The sequence below is a fragment of the Octopus sinensis genome, linkage group LG7 (assembly GCF_006345805.1).
Source record: "Octopus sinensis linkage group LG7, ASM634580v1, whole genome shotgun sequence".
Lineage (NCBI taxonomy): Eukaryota > Metazoa > Mollusca > Cephalopoda > Octopoda > Octopodidae > Octopus > Octopus sinensis.
In genome coordinates this window covers 8,218,034-8,229,190 of record NC_043003.1, presented here as the reverse complement: position 1 = coordinate 8,229,190, position 11,157 = coordinate 8,218,034, and the positions used below count along the sequence as shown (strand labels likewise).

At 36.2% G+C, this 11,157-nt stretch overlaps 1 long non-coding RNA gene across 1 annotated transcript in view; it reads right to left on the bottom strand.

Annotated features, from left to right (window-relative positions):
* Positions 1-2,268: 2,268 nt before the first annotated feature.
* The window catches only part of LOC118764166, a 30,457-nt gene continuing 21,568 nt past the window's right edge, over positions 2,269-11,157 (bottom strand). The window contains exons 4-5 of the long non-coding RNA XR_004999952.1: positions 4,178-4,183; positions 2,269-2,282 (exon numbers count right to left, since the gene is read on the bottom strand). This is a non-coding gene — a long non-coding RNA (uncharacterized LOC118764166). The remainder of the gene's footprint in view (positions 2,283-4,177; positions 4,184-11,157) is intronic.

The window sequence follows — 11,157 nt, the reverse complement described above, 5'->3', positions numbered from 1 at the left end:
TAAAATGTCTTAACGAAACATTGTAGCAATATCGTATAATCCATTCGTGTGTTTTATCACACACACACACGCACACACACACACACACGCACATACACACACGCGCACACACACACACGCCTAGATACACACACACACACAAAGTACGCACGCACGCCTACGCACACATATACACATACACACACACTCACAAATCCACAAACACACATTTATATATATATATATATATATACATATAAGCAAAATTTAGATTCAGATGAATATATATACATATATATATGTATACATATATATATATATATATATATATATATATATATATTATATATATATATAATATATATATATATATATACATAAACACACACATACACATACACACACACGCATATATATATATATATATATATATATATATATATAATGTACTATATAGTGGTTTATGGTGCGAATGCTGACCTTCCACCAAGCATTAAGTGCTTATTCGAAGAAAATATTACCGAACTAAACCCCATCAGAAATCTAGCCGTTGTTTATTTCGCTTTCTATTTCATTATCCACAACTTTTCTATAAGAAGCGAGAATCTAAGTACATCCGTAAGATTTGTATCTATGACTACATAGTGAACCAGGTAGTAAACTTGTTCCTTTTATCAATTTACGTGCATTTATGTCGATATGTCTGTAAGGACATTTTTCATCGGTCTTTGAATCTATACTATGCATTATTATTCATATGGATTTCTTCGTTAAAATAGAATTTTTCTGTTATTGAATCGATAACGATTCTTTTTGTTTTTATTTTCGAGGGTTGAATTCGGAAGGCATTTTGAATACCGTTATTGTTTCGACGTGAACATTAAGCTTGGGAATATATTTAAACTGTACTCGCAGACTAAGTTGTCTTCCTCGTTAATACTTCGCAGTAAAAACCGTGAAGCGCTTTATCGCTTTGTTTATGATACAAGTGATCTTGACGATTGCTATCGAAAACTTAAGAACACGAATGCCTTCTTTATCACCATCATCGTCACCATCATCTTACACCTGTAATTTTTCTAGAGATATCAAGGGAAATCATGAATACAGACGGAATATTATGCTTACTAGTATTCTTTTTAACTCTGTATAAACTACCTGAATTGCTTGAATGCGTCAAACATAATTATATATCTTTATATATAAAAGTAAGGTTGTGTGCTGTCTGTCTCCTACGATTTAGATTCCTAACTACTCCCACATTTTGCGGTGCAGTTTAACTAAAAGCGGGATCTTATAGTCGTGATTCATATCGAGCCCTTCTGGGTATTAGTGCGCGTCTACGATGAGTCTACGATTTAAAAAAAAATTACCATCATTTTTTTCCATTTGAATGCATTTTTTTCGTTATTATATAAGGGAAGTAACTCTCTAAAAATGTCTACGATGAGTCAACGATTTAAAAAAAATGTACCATAATTTTTTTTCCATTTTTAATGCATTTTTTTGCTATTATTTGGCTATAACTCTCTAAAAATGCTTATATAGTTATTTCCCTTACAAACCCGAGCAACGCCGGGCGATACTGCTAGTTTTCTATATTTTCCTCCCATTTCAGTTTTTGTTTGCTACTACAAAAAAAAACCAAACACGGCCACACTTTTAAGGTCTCGTATATTTCCATTCACATCAGCGGGCTGTAAGCCTAAACAACGCTGTAGTTATTATAGGATGGAATGGGGATTCCCGTCGTGGAGGTCCTTTGTGAAAATAAACAAGGTAGTGGCTGTTAATGACTGACCATTGAGACTCAGCCATATAAATATCATATAAATACCATATCAATATCATGGACATATTAATACACCATGAATCTTATTAAAATGTGAAGTGCTTATAGGAAGGCCATCATCATCATCATCATTGTTCGACCGTGGTCGAGACAATGGAATTTACCATGCTACGCCAGACTTCACGGTCCATCATGGCATTACGGAGGTCCTGTTGCTGGATGCCTGTATCCCTGAAGATTACATCAGGGTAGGAGAGTGTGCGCCCTCTGGTATTGCGAGTAGATGGCTTCCAGAGGAGAAGAGGAGAAATTACCTCTTTTTCAGCTCTACAACAATGTCCAGCAAACTGGACTCTCCTACCTTTCACAAGAGATGACACAGGTGATAGTTTCCCATATATTTGCATTTTGGTTGGATGGCGCTTCCACGAGAGATTTTGAGCTCTCATAAGGAGGCGAGTGTAGGTTCCATCCAACTGCCTCTTAAGCTTCTTTGATAACATCCAGGTTTCTGAGCCATATAGTAGAATTGGTTCGACTGTGGCTTTAAAGATTTCAAGTTTGAAGTCTCTACTTAGATTTGATGACCAGATCTTATGCATGTCATTATAGGAAGGCCATGCGTGAGGTACACACTTAACATATTCGTTTAGAAATAAAAATTTTGATAAGATATATTTTATAAAGTAGCGTAATTATGTGCTTGGCTTGATGAATTCTACAGATATCTCAAATAGTCTTTAAGAAAATTTTGATGATTTGAATCCAGCCAATAAACTGTTATTGGGAATAAACTGGTATTAAAAGAAAAGAAGGGAAAGCAAGCTTGACACTGATTGTTATTAAACAAAACACATTTGCGCTAATTAACCTGACAACGTATTGAGTACTCATCTCAAACTTACTATTGATTTTAAATTTTGGCACAAGGCCAGCAATTTTGAGGAAACAGGTAAGTACTTATTTTATCGACACCGAAAGGATGAAAGGCAAAGTCGATATCGGTGGAATTTGAACTCAGAACATGAAGACGGACGAAATGCTGTTAAACATTTCTCGACGTGTCAACAGTTTTGCCAGTGCGCCACCTTATATCAAAATTAAAGAGTTAAAGTATTTGTTCGTTGTATATAATTGATAAAGTGAAGAAGAACCATTAATATACATTAGAGTTTCTATCATTAATGACTTTTCGTAAGCTATTATTCTACATGGTCTATGAAAGTCACTCGAATTTGGAAATGAATCTAACTTATTGCAAGAAAACTTGATGATAATTGATAAATTATAGCTTGATTGTAATATTTTCTGCTGGCACCATATTCTATTATTTGTCAGATAATTTGTTAGAGATTTTGTAAGGCATTAATATCTATTTAGCTTAGTTACAAGACTCATTACCGCGTCCTTGTCACCCACCACTTTTGCTAAGTACATTGGGGAGTTGAAGTACTTCAGTGCTTTGGACGGCTTTCAGGATATTTTTAGTGAGTTGCTGATCTATTTCCAGACAAGAAAAGCATTTCCCAGCGGCTACTGCTTTGATTATGTATAACATGATTTAACGTTATGATAAAGATAAGGTGATAATTAATTTTTGATTTTACAATTCTATAAAAGTATTGTTTTCGTTCTAAGAATTCAAAAATAAAAATAAATGCTTTCTGCGAATTTGTGAATATTTGAATTCGCTTAGCTGTTTCTATGGCAATATAAATTGAAAAAGATGCAACGGAAACTTACTGAATATTTTGATAAGATGCTTTTGTGATTTGCACTGAAACATAACAAACACTACATTGAAAATTTTAAATGGAGAATACTTACATAGGAATAAGAATTTATGGCTGCCAAACATTTTTATGTGCGGTATTAAGTGAAATTGTGTTATGAAATAAACTCACCAGCTTTACCATTTTGCTGTTACACTTACGAGCTCAATAACTACATTACTCTGTTGTTTCTCTTGTAAAAGTCAATGTTTAATATGATTATTATATGTTTAACTCTTGTTTATAAACGAATGTGTCAGAGTGAATGGAAAATAGCTTAACCAAACCTACATACGAGTAAGTTTGGATAACATTCAAAGCCAGCACTTAGTGCATGAGTTCAGTTACGTGCAGATCGGAAAGTACTTGTTCGTATGTTTAATATACCTGCATAAACTGCGAGTGAACTTACTGCACGAAACGATCCTTTGTTTATTTGGAGTATTGCAGTAACAAACAGACGTTAGTTTTTTGAAAGCTGAATGTGGAACGGTGCAAGTGTTCAGATACAAAACTCTCGATGGTTTAGCCTGTTCTCTGCTATTACTCATTTTTACTCTTTTACTTGTTTCAGTCATTTGACTGCGGCCATGCTGGAGCACCGCCTTTAGTCGAGAAAATCGACCCCCAGGACTTATTACTTGTAAGCCTAGTACTTATTCTATCGGTCTCTTTTGCCGAACCGCTAAGTTACGGGACGTAAACACACCAACATCGGTTATCAAGCGATGTTGGAGAGACAAACACACACACAAACACATATATACACATATATATGACGGGCTTCTTTCAGTTTCCCTCTACCAAATCCACTCACAAGGCTATAGTAGAAGACACTTGCCCAAGATGCCATGCAGTGTAACTGAACCCGGAACAATGTGGTTGATAAGCAAGCTACTTACCACACACCCACTCCCACGCCTTATGGAGAATAAGTAGGTAGATGCTATTCAAATATACAACTAGATTTTGTATGCAGAGTGATCTAAAATGGAAGATTTATGCTATATTAATTGCTTCAGACATTACACTGCGGCCATGCTAGAGCAAAGTGCTGTGATGTTAATTGAATAAATCAACCTCAGTCTCATACGCGTTATATTCGGCTATTTTGCCGAACTACTATGTTTTTTGACGTAAACAAACGAACATCGGTTTTCAAGCGATTAGGGACAAACAAACAAACACACACGCACACATATATGCATGTGTGTGTCTGTGTAACTTTATAAATATAAATATGGTAGGACCAGTTGAAAATGTTCATCTCCGATGAGATTCCGCCATACTGAAATATATCACTTTAACTGCAATTACATTAATTTTAATTAATTTTAAGCCTTATGTTGGTCTCTTCTACCTTCTCTGATCAGAATTATTCACTAAGATAATAGTCTCGTCTCGATGTGTGTCATTCTAAACAACAAATAAAGATTCCGTGGTTCACTCCATTACATACCACAACCCTCACTTAACTCTTTGTCCAACATGCAGCAGGTGCCCATGAGTATCTTTCTTCACTCTTCCCTCCAAGGAAGCTAATAAATGTCGTTGACCTATGGAGACGACGGTTAACACATTATCAACTCTGCTATTTGTTATTCCACTATTATCGTAACTAGCTCTAAATACTAATATACAAATGAAATACCAATGATATTTAGAGACTAACAAAGTTCAGAGAACCATTTAATGCAATTTCTCCTGGGTATTTGTCAACAATTATTGTTCACGCATTTTTATCTCGGGTATTTTGTTATCTATTATCTGTTAGACATCCTGCTTCGCTGTTTACGGGTTGGCACAAATCCACAAGGGGCTACTTGCAATATTCAATAGTATTGAACTACGTGAATTTATAGGTGGGTTTGGTCATTATTATAAAAGAAACTAAAGGTTAATCTGTGACCTAAAATAATATATTAATATCGGTGGATTTCATCGTTGTTTATGAGAATAATATGCGATGACATTATGTACACAAACATCAAGTTGCATGAATAGTTAATATATATTATTAATACATCATTATTGTAAATGCTTGCTTAGGTCTTGAGGTTCGGATCAGGGTCAGAATATGATATGGTTGTTCTCAGTGAGTCAAATTCATTATTTCCTTGATGACACATGCGATCTGGAGAATAATATATCACTTCCGAAAGAGATGCTTTTTGTTCATTCGTTCTAAATATTCTAGAACAACACTAATGAAATCAGCTTCTTTTTTTTATAAGAATAGCTATGCAAAGGTTCTACAATGGTTTTAAATAGAATTTTAATTTTACAAGAATATATATATACGACTAGCAGTATCGCCCGGCGTTGCTCGGGTTTGTAAGGGAAATAACTATATAAGCATTTTTAGAGATGTAAAGTATAATAGCCATCTCAATATTGCTAACTACAAAGGGGGAGGTGTTACTGTAGCTTTTTACGTTCTGAGATTTAATAATACATTTTTAGATAGTTACTTCCCTTTTATATGCCAAAAATGCATTAAAAATGGGAAAAATTGATGGTAATTTTTTTTTTAAATCGTAGACTCATTGATGGTAAATTTTTTTTTAAATCGTAGACTCATCGTAGACGCGCGCTAATACCCAGAATGGCTCGATATGAATGACGACTATAAGATACCCGGTTTTGATTAAACTGCACCGCAAAATGTGGGAGTAGTTAGGAATCTAAATCGTAGGAGACAGACAGCACACGACCTCACTTTTATATATAAAGATATAGAGAACAGTTTTAGAAGAAGTTATGATAGACATAAATTTAGATCATTTCTTTGCTATGTTCATTTTCTCATTGTGGTTATTTGCATCCTCCACAGTGGTTATTCGTAGCGCAATTGGATGCTCAAAGACAACAGTTGATGTGGGGCCCTGCCAAAACCCGAATTGTGTTTTTGTAAGTCAGTCAGTTAAGTGCGGGAATTGATATAATCAAAATTAATCTTAAAGGACAGCATAACTTCCTCCAGGCACTTCATGTAGGCCTCCGTACTGAGTCTGAGACCGCATGAGAAGTTGAATGGAAGCATAACATCGGCTATCGATAGTGATCTCTCCAAACACCATGACGTTAACTGGATGTTTGATTTTTATCACTCTCGGTACATGGCCTCACATTGCACTGTCCTTAGAGATTTATACTTAAACAGAACGACGACAAATTAAACAACATGAAACAACTGGCGATGCTCTTAAAAGTCCCCAAATGAAAAGCTGCACCAAGTCAAGAAATAAATGAACATACAGCTGTTTATGTGTGGTATAAATATATAAAAGTGTATTCTATACACGTGTATATATTTTGCGTGTGAGAGAGATAAAGCATGAGCGTCTATTTGAATGGTTGTGTGTATAGATAAACAGATACATACATAGATCGGGAGACACATATATATATATGCAAGTGTATATATAAAACTGTATTGTTGAAGAATTATGTTAAGTATTTAAGAACATATGAAACCTGTTCTTAATCATCTTCATTTATTTCTAAACATTATCATACCGTGTAACATTTCAAGTGCTTCATCTTGCTGGTGACATTTCATTTCAAAATCAAACAAAGATTAATGTAAAAGATTTTTGTCGTGTTGCTTTAAATGACTACCATCAATTTCCCAAGATATGTTTATTATAATTTCACTGCCAAGAACGATTCTCGTCGATCACTTTGCCAAACCAGCACAACCGCGATACACGCGCGTGCGAACATATGTGGTTGCACGTGTATATATATATATATATATATTATATATATATATATATATATATATATTATATATATATATATATGTGTGTGTAGGAATATGTGAACTTACAGATTGATATCATTAAACATTAATTTCATTTAATTTATTGAGATTTGATGTATTCTCTCTTTTACTTAAAGTATGCTTAATCGTCTTAAAACCAAACGATACCGGTAATTGATACCAAACGATACCTATATCTTGATAAAAATATAACTCTCACCTTTCATATATACAGTAGTGTTCCAGGATGGCCGCAGTCAAATAACTGAAACATGTAAAAAAGTAAAAGAATAAAAGAATTTATACACACACACACATACACTCACACACACACACATATATATATAATTTGAGGGAATATTTTTTATCTTATATTTAATATTTCTATTATATGTAATTTTCTAGATGGTGTAATTTAATTTTTAATTTTGAATTGATAAAAGTTGCTTTTTTCTAATTTACATATATATATATAAATGTGTTTAGCCCCTTGTGGGTAGTAAAGAAATAGGTATTTCGTTTGGCTTTACCGTCTGTGTTCAAATTCTGCCGAGGTCGACTTTGCCTTTCATTCCTTCGAGGTTGATAAATTGAGTACCAGTTACGCACTGGGGTCATGTAATCGACTTAATCCCTTTGTCTGTCCTTGTTTGTCCCCCTATGTTTAGCCCATTGTGGGCAATAAAGAAATAACAAACAATAGCACGCCGGGCAAAATGCTTAGCAGTATTTCATCTGTCTTTACGTTCTGTGTTCAAATTCTACCGAGGTTGACTTTGCCTTTCCTCCTTTCAGGGTCTATAAATCAAGTACTGATTGCGTACTGTGGTCGATCTAATTCACTGCCTGCCTCCCCCCAAAATTTCCGGTCTTGTGCCTACAATAGAAAAGAATATATACGAGGGAGGCCCTCAAAAAGTCTTGGCCTTAAGGGTGTCGTAAAACTGCCAGGCTGGAGGTCCAATCTTCCAACTTGTTTTACAGTGTTTAGAAAAACTGAAGGAGTGTTACAATAAGTTTGTGAATCTGAGAGGGGAACGTTGAATAAATTCATAATTAACTGATCCTCCTGTATTTTCTTTTACCCAAAGCCAGGGACTTTTCAGCACTCCCTCGTACATATACTTCACTTTATGCGCAAATGTAAATCCCCATTATGTTGGAGAAGAGGGTTTCGTGCACTGTAAATGTGTTTAATTACCTGCCTGAACTCTTCCTTTTTAGTACAATTCATTATGAAGAAGATAAATTGGTGTGGTATCCCATTGCTTTTGATAAATCCCATGAGTTACTGACACGAACTCAGCCGTACAAGACAACAAAGCATTTGTCTGTGTTACTGTTGAGTACGAGGGGATGCTGAAAATTTCCTGGCGTTAAGAGTCCCGCGAAAGTCCTGACTGGAGGTATAACCTTCCGAGTTCTTTTACAGGATTTAGAAAAAACTGAAGGACGATTACGATATGTATGTGAATGTGAAGGGAGAATATGTTGAATAGAACCATAAATAACTGATCCTTCTGTATTTCCCTTTACCCAAAGCCAGGAACTGTTCAGCATCTCATCGTAAATACCCTAGACAGAGAAAACGAGCCTCAGCGGTGAATGTATACGAACCGGTGATGTATAATAGTTTGGCCGGTCGTCCGATAGCTTATCAACTGAATTATCTGCACTCGCGGATTATTAAGAAAAGGAAATTATTTGGAGTGTTTATTGACTTGTCTAACAAAGTTGTCGACATCTGTTGGGATGATGTAAATATTTCCACCATGAATCGAGAGTGTGGATACGATTGACAGAGCCACTTCACCGAGACTTTTAGTCGCAACATAATAAACACGTATAATTAACCGCACACGCACATACATATAAACACATTCTCGCACACTTATACATACACATTCGAATAATCAAATGCAAATAAATATTTAACTGCACATACACCTTTGGACTTCCTCTTACGTCTATGGATACACACAAATACAAATATATACACACTTGTTAACACAAACATATTACTTGTAAACATGCACACAACCACAAAAACACACACTGGTCAACAGTAAGCATACATACTCGTCAAATTGTATTCATACAAACTAACAGCTAGGAATGAGGAGGGAGGATGTGTTTACGAAGCTGCCTTACAAGTAAATATTAGATGAAGCAATCTTCGGTTGATTTTAATTCAATTCATTTCCATTTAGTCAGGAAATATTCTTCAAATATTTAAAGAGCATGAGATATGTGAGAAAGTAGGTTTAGCAATCTTTCACGTACCTACAACGTCACATAATTTACAGCATCAACCACCACCAACGTCACCTACTTCCGCTACACTGACTACTTAGTTGTAGTAGTAGTAATAGTAGTAGTAGTAGTAGTAGTAGTAGTAGTAGTAGCAGCAGCAGTAGCATTTGTGGTAGTAAATGATGTTTGATTTTCTTGTTGCATTGTCATACATGTCCCCTATGGTGTGTGTGGCCACTTCGTTACGAGAGAGAAGGCAACATTTTTCACACCAACAAATGTGTTCTTGGCGTTAGCCGTGAGGTGTGGCATCTTAAACATTACGTCTCTATACATACATCCACGCAAACATTCATTTATATATATATTTCCTTACTAGCCACAAGGGGCTAAACACAGAGAGGACAAACAAGGACAGACAAACGGATTAAGTCGATTACACCGACCCCAGTGCGTAACTGGTACTTATTTAATCGACACCGGGAGGATGAAAGGCAAAGTCGGCCTCGGCGGAATTTGAACTCACAACGTAACGGCAGACGAAATACCGCAAACCACTTTGCCCGGCGTGCTAACGATTCTGCCGTAGATACATATATACATACATATATGCACTCACACGTAAACACACACACGTACACGCAAACACACATACATTCACGCGCGCGCGCGAGCACACACGCGTACACGCAGACACACACATACACAGGCATTGACCTGAGTTACAGAATGCTTCCGGAAGCATCTTCCACATATTAGGTGAGATTTTCGATACACCATCCGGTATCGCACCTGGACTCATCATCCGTGATGTTTCCTGGTGTTATTAGGTGTTTGGGGCCTTTCAACATCAGGTAACACAACCAGAGTTGATCAAGCCCCACTTTGTGTCCAGTTCAAACTACTCCCGGTAGCACCCCTCTTCCCAGAGCTCGGACCTTCTGATCTACAGCCGGCTTGAGAATACCATTGACCTAGCTCATAGTCTTATTTCATGCTCCCTGTAACTTTAAACTCTCAGTTCCCAAAGTGAGCGGTACTGACCCATAGGAGGGATGGAAAGATCCAATGGGAGGGGGCGTTGAAGAAAAAGTGAAGCGATAATGAGGTGGCCAAAAATGGAGTGATGGATGTGTATACAACAAAGCAATGGGTTTATTAGGTTAGGTTTTATTTGTGAAATGCACTTGCGTTGAATTTGCTTCAGAAAGTGGCCTATGTTTGTGTAGGTGAGTAGGAGGCCCTATGATTATGGCCTTAGTGCCAAGGAGGCGGCATCCGGAAAAGGTTTGGGATCCACAGTGTCTGTTAATTCCACGAGCAGGCAATTCCGTTGATGGGATCAACTGGAGCGCTCATCGTCGAAACCGACGGAGAACAGTTGAAGACAATTAGTTTGTTGAGAAAATCTATCGAATGCAGAAAAATATCACCTTCAAAACTTCACATATTCATTTCATTATAGAAATAAGGCTACTACACTCCTCAGAGACGCAATCGACCTCAAATTATTCCGGCAATGTTTTGAAGACATGGCGATGAGTTCATCACCTCCATTTAATTATATTTCTGCTGGAAACCTGCCCAATATTGAT